This window comes from Hipposideros armiger, unplaced genomic scaffold (assembly GCF_001890085.2).
Source record: "Hipposideros armiger isolate ML-2016 unplaced genomic scaffold, ASM189008v1 scaffold_364, whole genome shotgun sequence".
NCBI classification, from domain to species: Eukaryota; Metazoa; Chordata; class Mammalia; order Chiroptera; family Hipposideridae; genus Hipposideros; species Hipposideros armiger.
Genome location: NW_017731714.1, coordinates 1,501,439 through 1,515,642, shown reverse-complemented (window position 1 = coordinate 1,515,642; position 14,204 = coordinate 1,501,439). Strand labels below are relative to the sequence as shown.

General features: G+C 39.0%; 1 protein-coding gene across 1 annotated transcript in view; it reads left to right on the top strand.

The window, feature by feature from the left end:
* GAB1 (GRB2 associated binding protein 1) overlaps nt 1-14,204 on the top strand; it is a 129,906-nt gene that overhangs the window by 58,389 nt on the left and 57,313 nt on the right. The gene's annotated exons all lie outside the window — the stretch shown is intronic.

Here is a 14,204-nt window from a genome sequence, read left to right as displayed (position 1 = left end):
TTTTCTTTTTAATAGTGCCTGTTTTACTGAAAAAGGAAAAGTCAAGACAGACCTATACTCAAATGTAAAAAAATGCTTGAAAGCATAAAAGGGAACGATAAAGATACGTGCCTTTTAAGCTAAGAAAAGGACGTTAAATGTGACACTGAAAAGAAGCAAACCCAAATTCTTTGGTGTACTTTATAATAACCTGTAAGAAGACACAAAGTGGAAATGAGAGGTAGAAGAGAGAGGATAATGGTTAGAGAGAGAACGAAGAAGAATCAAGAATAAGAAAGGTAGTCTGCGGAACAGGAAACAGCTTTCGATTCAAAGGGATGTTGTGGACTCTCCAGGAACCCAGTGTTAACACCCATCCCTCCTTCCCTTGGGAGCACACCTCAGTTATTCTGTGTCCAATTTAATTGCTCCCATTTGAAAGAAGGTGTGTCTCCTTTTGTTTGATTATTTTCTGCTGCAGAAATAAATTACCAACATCAAGTTAAGTAATGTTTATTGAACACAGATTGTATGTAAGGTGTGTTTCTTCAGAAAACCTGTCACATACTGTACGAAATCATCGTATTTTGTATACTTAATTTTGAGGCTAAGTAATTTTATTATTACCTTTAGCCACCTGCTTTAATCATCATCGTTATCATCATAAAACATTTTTTGGATTCATGAATACCTTTCTTCATCTTCTTTAATATCTCTTCATTTGCTGCAGTTGGCTCTTTTAAGTAGGGGGAAAATAAACTTAGTTGTTTTACAAAATGTAGAAAATGTTTAAAAAGACAATAAATTTAGTGAAGTGTAATTTGTTCTCTCTTTTTTCTTTCTTTTTACAAAGTTGTTTGTTCTGTTGATGGATATTGGACTAGAGAGATGAGCATTTCGGGACTGGCATTTAATGATGTCCAGGGACTGAAGTGGTGGCCTTGCTTGCGATGGCCCGGGAAAGCACAAATTGATCCCTACCCCATGCTCTGAGCTGATGGAGACCCTTTGTGAGGTCAAGTTTGCAGACCTTCAGGCCTGCCGCTCCCCAGAATCTGGTCCTTAGAGCTTGATAACTGTTACTGCCCAGTGGGACTGTACTGAGAATAGTGGTGGCTTCGTGGACTAAAATCCATTTTAGGAGAGTGTTATAACAATTCCCCCCATCTTTTGGATGGTTTATGTAAGGTTTGGACTTTCAGATCAACTTGAGTTTTCCTTCATAGCGATTACAGAATTCTAAAATCAGTCCTGCTTCTTAACTAGAGTTTAATTTCACTGAGGTTGGTAAATTGTTGTTCCTTGAACTACTTACTATTCCTCCAGCAACTAGAAGAGTGGCTCATGTAGGTGTTCAACAAATACTTTTGGAGGAGTGAGCGAATGAATAAGTTAAATATAGCTGCTACTCGTTATTTCCACGGAAATAGCCTCCCCAGTTGCATGTAGGTTGCCAGTGGCTATCATTTTAGGTGTCTTTATGCTGAGAACAATATTTTAATGGATGAATTTTGTTCAGCAAAAATATAGTTGAGTACATAAAAGGGAAATTGAACATGAAGTCAATGTTTTCATGGATTAGTATTACCGTAACATAAATGGTGAACAATAAGATTGTTAGATGCACATGACTACTAACAGTTAACTCCTTTAGTTGCAACTCTCAACCCCCAAAAGTGTTCGAGAGGGCTTTTAAAATATTCTTCCTGGCCTTCGAGCTGCAGCCTTTTGAGCCTTTTGAGCCGCTTCTTTTGCGCGGGCCCACTCCTAACTCTTTGGAGTGTACTATATCTTCTAATAAACTGCTCTTTAACCACTTAAAAAAATATATATATATAGATATATATATATATATATCTATATATATATATATCTATATATATAGTTCCCTTTATTTTAGAGAATAGCATAATGAATACTAATTTTTTTAAACTATCCTCTGAAATAGAAGTGAATTATAAAACATTATTAACCACTCTGCTGTGCCGCCTCCTTTAAAGCATGCTTCCCATGGACTCTCTCTTAGGATGTAGATGTAACAAAATGAGAAGGAAGCCAAGACAGAGGACAGATGGCATGCAGGGGTTGGTGGACCCGCCCTGAGAAAGCAGTGTGGAAGGTGAACAAATGGAAGCCAGAAACAAGCCTGTGGGCACCCATTCCTGGTGAAGGCCAAGGGCGAGGCAGAGGGGGATTCCTGCAGAGTGCACCTATGAAAGGGGAGGGGACTGATAAGATATTAACAGGAATTATAATGGGAGGCTTGGGAAAAGTTAAAGATGTGATCAAGGTAATTGGTAAGGTGAAAAATGGAAACATTAGACCTTGACCCTAGAGTATTCTCCGTTGTGTGATCTGGGGGTAGTGGCATTGACACTAGAGAAGCGAATGTACTCCCAGCCCCTGCTTGGGACAGTGAGGAACAGCACATCCATGGTCATGATAGTATAAATACCCTTTTTTTTTTTTTTTAAGGTCTTCCACTCAACCTTTAGAGTGAAAACAAACAAAAAAAAAAACACAGAGAATTGAGTTGGTTTTAGGACAGAATGAAAATGTTAGCAACCTTGACAATGTAAAAGTATATGCACAGCGGATGAAAATTGGGCCGAGGAAGGGCATAAGGGGAGGTGGAGGGAGAAGGTGAGAACTGACTGTTCCAAGAAAGTTGCATGTTGTGACTGATAAAGTAGAACAGCAGCTTAAGTATGTGGCTTGAAGTTTCTGTGGTTGAGGCACTGGAATTGGTGGTATCATTACATTGGAGGAAGGCGGGAAGAGGCAGTGGTGGAAAATGAGCCGACTGTTAAGGCTGGACATCAGTAATGTCTAAAAGTGTTAAGTCATGTAAGCATAAAATCTGGAAATATGAGGTGTCTCTTCTAAGTGTCCTGGTAAGAAATGCAGACTTTAATGAAGGGACTACTTATGGTGCTGTGGGCTAGGCTTAGATGAGGGTCCTTACACCCTTAGTCTGGAGGGATGGAGGAGGAAATTGTAAATGTGAATTTAAAACAACTTTACACAAGACTAGTGAGCTCTGGAACAACAGAGAAGTGACCACCAGGGGTGCTGTGGTCAGGAAATCGGCAGCCACTGCTGGAAACCAGGAGTTAAAGCCAGAAGAGAAGGAATATATTCACCTCTCCCCAAACACAGAGAAAGACAGACAGTGGGTGCGGGTGGGGTGAAGGGGTGGAGTGAGGGAGCAAACCAAGAATAATCAGCAGTGGGTAACCACCAAGATGAGCCAAAACCAGGACATGCCTCTCTTTAGAGTAGAACTAGGGTCGAAGATGCCCAGGATGGGATTATTGTGTGGCCCAGAAGCTCTTCTATACGATTTGATGTTTTAACCTCCTGTGGGTGTGAATTTAATGGCGCTTTTTAATATACATATTTTTATTCAACAACTATTATTTCATGTACTATAATAGGCGCTTGGTGAGCAGGAGTGACTCAGAGAGAATCTCTGTCCTGAAAATGTTTATAGTCTACTTGGAGAGAGAAGATACTAAACCAGCAAAACAAACAAAAAATCCATAAATATGATTACAAATTGTGATTAATACTGTAAGTTTAGTTTCATGGCACACAAAAAAGTTCATGTTGCTTGTATAAACTTAAGTCTTTAGTAATGATATGACACTAATTTTTAAAATACTGGTTTTTGGGAGTGGAAACAATTCTTTCTTGAGTAGCCTACTTTGCTCTATTTAACTATAAATACACTAAATGCTCCAAATCATACAAATGGAACAGCTGCCTCTTCACTGTTTTGTTCCTTTGTCACTCAATTTAATGAATATTTTGAACAGACTCCAAAATATTAAATTAGATGTATAAGCATGCTTTAAGAATTATGTTAGTGTATTTAAAACTTAGTGATATCATTATCTAAATATAGTAAAGTTTAAGAAAGTCAATTATTTGAGCCGCTTTACCCTCTATAAATAGTTTGGCAATACCACAGATGAGATAAAAGTTAACCCAAGGATTCATATCTAAGTATATAGAGGGGGAAATTCCCTCCACTTTCCTCCTTCCTGACATGTGAACTTGATGATTAGAATAACTCTTTTGAAGTCCTTAGTTGAAATTTGCCTTTCCTTGCTTTCCTAGTAGAGATCTGAGCAATGATAAATTGGGGAAAGCACCGCGAGCATAGTTTTATTCTATCTTCCTTGATACTTCCTGCGGCTGGCCGTTTTGTCCGAAGGGAAAAGATAAACGAACAGAGGAAGATGGATGTCAACTGTCTCCTCACCCCTCCCACTTTTCATAGCATTCACAACAGTCTGAGAGCAGAAAACTTTAAGCCCTGTGTTCCTACATCCTGAGCATTTGCTTGTTAAAATAAACCTTTGAACACTTCATCTTCCTTGATTTAGGCTGTTATGTTTCCTCCATGAGAAAGCTGGTTGAGGGTGTTTTAAGCCGATACCGCACACATGTTAAGGTGTAAGTCACTGGAAGCTAACTGCTGTTAGAACCTGCCAGAATTATCATGCTAATGCGCTTCTACAAAGGATGGTAAAAATAGTCATCAAGTAAACTGTTTATTTCGGTCAGTCTCTTGATTCATCTCAGTGTTTTTTGTATGGATTCTCTCATATGATTTTTATACAGTTCTGGGGAGGCAGAATTCCCGCCCATGCAAGAGGAGTTTTATGTGTTCAAGTACTTAAACATGGGAGACAGTCTAGAATCGCCTCTATAGACATCATTTTGTTTATAATAATCATGATTTATTAGGCATTCTCATTGCGCTGGAAGTTGAGAAATGGAACCGCTGGATTGGTGAAGCCCAGAAACTGCACCTGATACTTGTATTTCCTCTTAAGGGATCATTTTCTAATGCTCTGTTCAGTGAGTGTAGTTTGCATAACCCTGGCTGACTGACTGCCTTGCAAATGTGTGTTACCGGTCACAAGGGGAGGGCGTGTCACGTGATTGGCTGTTTACGTAAGTCAGTAGCAGTGTCTGTCATCTTCGTATTTAAAGAACTGTACATGTTGGTGCAAAATGCTTGTATAAAATGGGCAGCCGGTTTAGAGGAGAGTCGGCTGTTGCTGCTGATGAGATCATAGGGAAAACCCACACCCCTTTCTAGACAGAAAGATCCCCATGGAGATAAGCATGCTTTCTGAGAGGAGTCACTCAGACACGCCTGCCATCACTGAACCACCGTCTCTGTTTCACTTTACCTGTTCCTTGACTTGGAGTACTGTGGAAATGAACCCATAGATTTCCAGAATCTTCTGTATGGAAAGGATTTTGGTTTTGCTCTTCCTGCCTGAAATACTTGAAAACCAAAACTAAAGTGGCCATATCATGTCAACTTAGAAACTAGCAGTCAGTAAACTGTAATATTTGTCTTCTTAAACATTGAGAAAGCCATATACTACCTAGATGCAATCGAGAGATGCAAACTGTTCCTTAAAAGGCAATGATCAAAAGTCCAAAGGTGCACAATGAAATGGTGAACCTACCTAAGTTGATACAAAAGTTTTGTCTTTGGGACAAAAGTGTTTAATAGGGATTCATAAATTAACTTTTCTGTTCTTGAGTGACTGATTTGTAGAAGTCCAAAGTAAGCTCTTTGTGCTTTGTGTTTAGTCACGCTCTGTTCTGTTTTTGCTTTTCCTGATATTTATAGTGCCTGCCTTTTTTATGTTTTCTCCACTCATAAGGACTCCACTAGGGGGCAGACAAAAGAATGGAGAAGAAAGGAAACCCATTGCATTCACTGTAACTTTATGCCCTATGTTTGCTGCTCCTTCTGCTTACCTTGGGGGAAAGTTTTTCTGTTTAGTTGTATTTTGTATAATAGCATCTAAAGTGGTTTTTAGTATGTTTATTTCTACATTTTAAGAGTAAACATAATTATACAGATCTAATGGTAATTTTCCAATTAATTCCTTGTCATAATATTTCTTTGGCTTTTCTGGAATGTTTCCACCATCAAACCACTTAATAACGAACACTTAATAATTGTTTACAGTTGACTGTAATGTTGATTTCTATAAGATTCACCTACCACTGTGCATCGAAGACACTCATTCATTCATTCACTCACTCAGTCACCTCTTGCTGAGTCCCTACTTTTTACCAGGGACTGTGTGTGTTAAGTTTTGAGAATAGAGCAGTGAAGAGAAAGAGCCTAGACAATTGAGTGTAAACAAATGGTTAGTTATGGTGTCCTCTAAGCCATTTGGTGAGAGGGCTAGGCTGAGAGGAACCAGAAGGGATTCTTGATGGCTACAGTGCTGGACAGTTTTTATTTCTGATCATTCTTTTCAAAGTGCTCATAAAGATTAGAATGCCATTGTGTTGTTGGTGTGGGGACTTCAGTTGGAAGTGAGAGAACTAGCCCTTCCTCTTAATCTGTGCCATGTCTGGGAGGCTAGCTAAAGATGTGTGTGTGTGTGTGTGTGTGTGTGTGTGTGTGTGTGTGTGTATTTAATTTTTTTTAATTTTTCAATTACAGTTAGCATTCAATATTATATTAGCTTTAGGTGTACAGTAAGTGGTTAGACATTTACATAATATATGAAGTGATCACCCCAATAAGTCTAGTACCCCCCTGACGCCACACATACTTATTATAATGTTATTGACTATATTCCCTATGCTGTACTTTACATCCTGGTGACTGTTTTGTAACTGCCAATTTGTACTTCTTAATCTCTTCACCTTTTTCACCCATCTCCCCAAGCCCCCTCCCACCTGGCAACCATCAGTTTGTTCTTTGTGTCTATGAGTTTTGGTTTCTGTTTTGTTTATTTGTTTATTTTGTTTTTTAGATTCCACATATAAATGAAATCATATGGTATTTGTCTTTGTCTGACTGATTTCACTTAGCATAAGACCCTCTAGGTCCATCCATGTTGTCACAAATGGTAAAATGTCATTCTTTTTTATGGCTGAGTAATATTTCATTGTATATATGTATTATATCTTCTTTATCCAATTGTCTGTCGATGGACACTTGAGCCTTATTTTTGTATGCATTCAGCCACCCTATAATCTTTTATATGAAACATTTAATCCACTTACAAGTAATTATTGCTATTTTCTTATTAATACTTTTCTTCTGCTTCTTTTTCTCCTTCCTTTTTCTTCCCCCTCCTCCTCTTCTCCCTTTAACATTTCTTGTAACACTGGTTTGGTGGTAATCAACTCCTTTAATTTTTTTCTTGTCTGGGAAGCTCTTTATCTTTCCTTTCATTCTTAATGATAGACTTGCTGGGTAGAGTAAACTTGGTTGTAGTCCTTTGACTTTTTTTACTTTAAATATTTTGTGCTAATCCCTTCTGGCCTACAACATTTCTGTTGAGAAATCAACTGACAGTCTTATGGGAGCTCCCTTGTAGATAACTAATGGCTTTCTTCTTGCTGCTTCTAAGATTCTCTGTCTTTACTCTTTGACATTCTAATTATGATGTGTCTTGGTGTGAGCCTCTTTGGGTTCATCTTGTTTGGGACTCTCTGTACTTCCTGGCGTTGTATGTCTATTTCCTTCGCCAGGTTGGGAAAGCTTTCAGTATTATTTCTTCAAATAGGTTCTCAATCTCTTGCTGCTCTCTGTATTTTCCTTCTGGTACCCCTATGATACGAATGTTGATATGTTTGATGTTGTCCCAGAAGCCCCTTAAACTGTCTTCATTTTTTTGGATTGTTTTTCCTTTTTGTTGTTCTGAATGGGTGTTTTCCATTACCTTGTCTTCCAAATTGCTGATTCTATCCTCTGCTTCATATAATCTGTTGATTCCCTTTAATGTATTCTTCATTTCAGTTATTGTATTCTTCATTTCTGACTCCATTTTTGTTTCCTATCTCTTTGTTGACATTCTCACTGAGTTCATCCATTTTCCCCCTAAGTTCATTGAGCTTCCTTATAACCACCAGTGTTTTGAATTCTGTATCTGGTAGATTGCTTGTCTCCATTTTATTTAGTTCTTTTTCTGGGGTTTTGTCCTGTTCTTTCATTTGAGACATGTTTCTTTGTTTTGGTTGCCTTCCTGTGTTTGTTTCCACCTATTAGGTAGATCTGTTACATCTCAGTCTTGGCAGGTTGACCTTATGTATGAGAGGCCCAGTGGTGCAGTCTCCCTGGTCCCCTGAGCTGGGTGCTCCAAGAGCATTCCTTGTGTGGGTTGTGTGTGCCCTCGAGTTGTAGTTGAGCCTTGATTGCTGTTGGTACATCAGAGGGTGGAATGACCCCTACTCTGACTGGCCGTGAGGCCTGGCCTTGACTACAGCGGACGAGCTGTTGTGTGTGGGGGGACTCACTGTAGCGGAGCTCTGGTGCCTGCTGAGTCTACCCTTTGTATGTGTCATTTGTGGAGCTAATTGGGTGCTGCTCTGGTGTGATCTGAAGCCGGTCACCAGGTATGTTGGTTCTGGGGACTGTTGCAAAGGGCTTTGATGCAGGCCCAGGGCCACCTCGTAGGAGCTACAAAGTGATCTGTGGTTGGTAGCTGCCTGTGCTGGGCTTGGAATTGCCTGAGAAAGGCTATGCTGTGAACCACGGCCAGCCGCCACTAGTGCCAGGCTGGGAGCCGCTTAACAGGAGGTACTAGGGCACACTGAGGCCAGCTGCTGCTTGTTTGGGGTTTGTGAACCTTTCGGAGATTTTAGGGAGGACCACAGTGTGGGCGGAGGCCAGTCCCTTATTGAGTAACAGCTGCTGAAAGAGGTTAGGGCCTATACATGAGATGGGTGAAGCAGGTTCTCAGGGAATCACCAGGTTGGAGTGAGTTGGATTGAGACTCCAATTTGGCACCTGCCTGTGCCTTCAGGCTCTGTGAGGGGAAGGCTCGACAAAGGAACAAAATGGCAGAGAGACCTGCCCGTCCTGAATCCAGAGAAGACAGTTTGGTTCCTCCACCGTATCTCCCTAGCACTTTTCGAGCTGCTGCCCAGCGCTGGAGCTCAGAGTGAGTGCACCCTTCATCGCGTTGCTGAGTGAGACCGTGCTCGGGCCCTTTAAGAGGATCGCTTGGGACTCCAGCAGCCCTTCTTCTCACCTGGACCGAATCCCTGCTGGTTTTCACAGCCAGATGCCATAGGGGCTCCTCTTCCTGGCATTGGTGCTCCAGGTGGGGAGTCAGGTGTGGGGCTGGGAGCCCTCACTCCTCAGTGGGGACCTTTGTAGCCACGATGTCCCTCCCTATTCTTAACTGCCATATATGGGTGTGGAACCAGCCTGTTTTGCGCCTCTGCCCCTCCTGCCAGCCTCCACATGGCTTCTTCTTTCTATCCTTAGTTATAAGAGTTCTGTTCAGCTAGTCTTCAGGTTGTTCTCAATGGTGGTTGTTTTATAATTTAGTTGTAAATTTGATGTCACGGGAGGAGGCGAGTACAGCTCTTACCGACTCCTCCATCTTGACTGGAAGTCTCTAAAGATGTGTTTTTTTTTTTATTGTACCTTGGTCTTTGCTCCACCAAGAATTGGATCTAGTTACTAAAAAGTCATTTACCTCCGCCAACCTAGGGTTATATAATCTTATTAATCTTTAAATGAAAATCACATTGCTTTGCATTTCCATTGTCAATTATTCAACAAAATACAGAGTAGTGCTTTTATTTTTATTTGTTTTTAAAAGCATACTCAAATTTTAACTAGAGGTGTTTTGTTTCTCCTCAACTTTCCCTCTAATTTTGGAACAAACTGTCCTTTGTTCAGTGGATAATCTGTAAATAGATTGCCTAATCTTTTAATTTTTAAAATATAAATACTTGAATACCCAAGAAGTAAAAATATTTATTCTAAGAATGTCTTCAGGTTACAATGCCTAACGTAAGTTAAAATATCAAAAGATTTTTTTCTGGAATAAATTCTTTATTAGATTTAATAAGTCATTCCATACAGTGTAAGATTGCAATTATTGGTAAACAAGTGATAACATTTCTGTTGAGAGGGTTATACACACAAGTAGCCCCCCCACATCCTCTGGGGATACGTTCCAACATCCCCAGTGGATATCTAAACCATATACGTGTATATTATATACATATATACACTCATATACAGGAGCGAACCCTATATATACTGTTTTTTTCTTATACATAAATACCTTTTTACTTAAAAGAAGCACTTGTGATGGCTTCTGTTTGGCATATCTTTATTGCCAGCATTACTACTTTTGCTTAAGGGTACATTATTAAGTAAAATAAGGGTTATTTGAACACTAATCACTGCAGTACCATGACAGTCCATCTGATAAGCAAGACAGCTACTACTCGTAGGTGAGTAACAGGCGGGAGCATATCCAGCGTGGAGCCTCTCTGTACAAAAGGATGATTCACATCCCAGGTGGAACAGAGTGGGATGGTGCGAGGTTTCATTACACTACTCAGAAAGGCGTGCGACTTCAAACTTATGAATTGTTTACTTCTGGAATTTTCCATTTAATATTTTTCAGACTGTGGTTGACTGCAGGTAACTGAAACCATGGCAAACAAAACCACAGATAAGGGAAGACTACTGTATTTGTTTGAGTTATTATGTGCTTAGAGCTTCAACTGCATACTGTACCAAACTGGGCAAGGCCTAACAGGACATTCTTTGAGTTAATTAAATATTGGGTCGTCGGGAAAGTCATGACGCATTTTTGCATTGAAAACATAGAAAAATACATCATGGGTTTCCCGCCGACCCAATATTTTAATTGCTAGAATGCATCTGGGATGCTGTGCTAAGTAAGAAAACCCATGGTAAATTAATGTTTTATGGTTTTACGATCATCAGTGTGTTTTCATAATCAGGTTTCAGAAAGCATAAAAGTGAGGGCTTCACCTTTATTTGTATAATTCGAGCATGGTAAGTGAGACCCGTAAAGAGTCACAAAGTAAAATATTAATGAAATAAAATTTTAAACCTGAGAACTTTAAACCTCAGGAAGTTAGAAGTGTGACTCATAAAACCAAAGATACATTCATCTTTATTTGAAAAGTTAACTTAAAATATATGTATGTGTATGAATAAAAATTAGATGAAAATATGGAAAACTATAGTTTTTTTATGGTGGTGGGATTATATATAATTTTTCCATAAGTTTTCAGTTGAATTTGTTGTTCTTAGTATTTTATTAAAAATAAATTTGTTAAGAAAATGCCCATATGACTTACATGATTTTATTCTGGAGAACACTCCCCTTGGATATTGGCTAACCTCCAGAAATATAGATTCCATTACAGTTCTTTAAATTAAGAGGCACAGACGTTTGATGTTTATGACATACGAATATAGGGCTAAGTCTGTTGATGCAGGTTTTTCTTTCTCTTATATTTTTAATAGCTGCTACATTTTTAAGGTTTGTTAGAATTAAAGATAGAGGATAAAATGTAAACCAATCCTATGCAAAAATTAACATAAAAAATAATTTTATGTAACTTAGAGTGACCAAATAGACATTTTTTCAAAGCTAATAAAACACTCCTTGAATCCTTAATAGTCTTAGTACAACCGCCCCAGGTGGTCCCAGTTGATGTGACCATTGTGGATTTTAGTTGGAAATTTTTCCCTGTGTTTGGTTTAGAATGACCTCACTTTTCAGGAACAGGATAAGAATTAGAATTGTTGTCTCCAAAATGCATGCACTCATGTAGCAGTTGGGATGTGGGGACTTTGCATGTATGTATATGTTCTACTTGACTTCCTGTCCACATTTATCTATTGTGACAGCATCTACAGATTTAGGAATGAGGAAGGGGAAAGGGACTGCTGCATTGGGGAGTGGACGTGTGCAGTGGAAAACAGAGGCAGGATATCCCCTTTCAGAATTTCAAGAAGGTCCCATCCCGCCCCCAAGAGTTGGAGGTTTGTGGTATTCTGAAAGCCCTCTTATTAAATGGGAGAAAAGGTGCCATCTTTTCCTTTTCTGCCCGCCTTCCCCATTCAAAATCCACCCCTTCTTCACTAGTTAAATGCCACCAATTGCACATTTAAAGTAAAATACTGAAATATGAATTTCTGTGGTGAAGTGTGGGATGGCCTGATGACGTCTCTGAAAACCCAAAGCCAATCCCTGTACTCCCAACTCAAGGTTTATATTTAGAAGACAGTGTGGATCCTGTATTTTTAAAATGCTGTAAACATGTTTGTGTGATTATTTTTAGCTTTTGCAGACTTTAGTGAACTTCCAAGTTGGCAAGTCAGACACAGTCAGTTGTTGTCTGTTACCTCAGATGCCAGCACTTTGTGAATGACTGATTGTCTCACAGGGTTTTTGACATGTTGAAAGCAGATAAGTGTGTGTTACCTTGTGTCAGCTGCATGTGTTGTATCTGTATATTATTACATATACTGTACATGTTTCTCTTTTAGCTTTTATGAACTGTAGAACTTGGACAACGGTTTTGCTTGGAGTTCAAGATGAGTTGTGTCCTGCCAAATGGCACTGTTATTTCTCTGGCAGTGATAGCTAGTTAGCCATTCTCTCTTTCCCCCAACCCTTCTCTCCTAGTCCTCAAGCATTAAATCATGCATGCAGAAATCCTTACAGTCGCTGTTATTTTCAGTCCATTGTAGCTACTTCCTGTTGGTCAAAGGTTATAAGGCTTGGGTGGTGTAGAGGGAGATGGAAAGCTGACAGGAAAAAGAAAGCTGGCCTCATTTTAGGACCAACACGCCATAGAATGGGCAAGACAGCACTGGATGTGTTGAAAACAAAAAGAGGTAAATGGTCAACAGCTTTTCTTATATGATGAGGTTATTGTGTGTATGTTACATGGATGAAAAAGCATTTTCCCCCAAAGAATCATTTTTTTGCAAAAGGGTGACACTCCCCTCTGTGGGGGGGGGGGGGGGGGGGGGGGGGGAGGAGGTGGTCAGCAGCAGCCCTTGGGCTGAGTCTTCCGTATTTCTTATCAAAGATCTTCTTGATTGCATTATCTGCGGAGTAATTTTTCTATCGAGTTGAACTTTGTACTCAATTCTCTTTGGATGAGGTTATTCTTCTTTGCATCTTGAACTTAATGTGTTTTTATGCTCAATGACAGCAGAATGCATAATTTATCTCTTTGGAAAAGTATGCCTTCTAAGGAAACCTTTCATTGCCACATGTCTTTTGTTCTGGAAGCTTTAGACTGAGTCTTATGTTCAGAAGAAAATCATACTAAGCATTATTTTGGCTTATTGCATATAAATGTAATTATGGAAATTTGAAATTTGTTTTTGTAACACTTAAGTGCTTTCCCTTTAGTTCTTAATGTGTAAGTGTTGTTTTTGAACTGTGATCCAAATCTCAATGTATCAGTGTTTTACTTTATTGTAAATTGTGAATGTACAATAAGAAATTCAGAGGAGAAAATGAAAATGTTTTTGTTTTGCTGGAAACTCAAAATACTAGCTCTACTCTAGAATTATTTTTGCTTGGATAGCTGAACAACAAATATAGTTTAGACATTTGTTGGTTATATGAAAGATACATTTTTATTTTAAAAATTCCAGATTATTAGTGTTATGTGTTTTTTAATCTCTATTCAGCAAGCATTTGGTTTTCCAAAAAATAATAATCACGACAGCAAAAGTGACATGCATTTGTGGGCAAAGTAAGTTTGCAAGATGCAATAAAAGCAGGTTTCACATAATTGTTAGTATCTCAGGCACAACAGCTTACAGTAGCACTACATAATTTAAACATTAATTTTATTTTATATTTTATTATCATTTAGAGCTATAGTTCTTTAGTAATTCGTATTGCTTCTCCCTCAAGTCAAAGAAATGGCCTTTAAAACCGCACTGCCCATGTGATGGCTCTAGGCACATGTGACTAAATTAAATTGAATAACTTAGAAAATCAGTGCCAGCCAGTTTTCAAGTTCTCTGTAGCCACGTGGCTAGTGGCTGTTGTGATGCTCAGCACAGCCATTTCCAGCATTGCAGAAAGTCCTGTTGGACAGCACTGCTCTAACACTGCTATTAGAATTTGCAGCTGTGGTGGAAGTTTTTGTGACTTTAATTTGAGATGTGATATCAATTTCCTAGCACTTAAAAATATTTAAGTGAAGATCTCACATCTTCTTCAGTTAAACATGTACCTTGAATAGCATACTTCTCTTATTCTCTCTAAACACAATACATTCTAGCCTTAGTTAGAGCCTGGAATGTCATTTTACACACACAAACAAAACAATGCTGGAAGTGTGTGTGTGTGTGTGTGTGTGTGTGTGTGTGTCTGAATATATACCGGGGGTGCCAAAAAAATGTATACAAG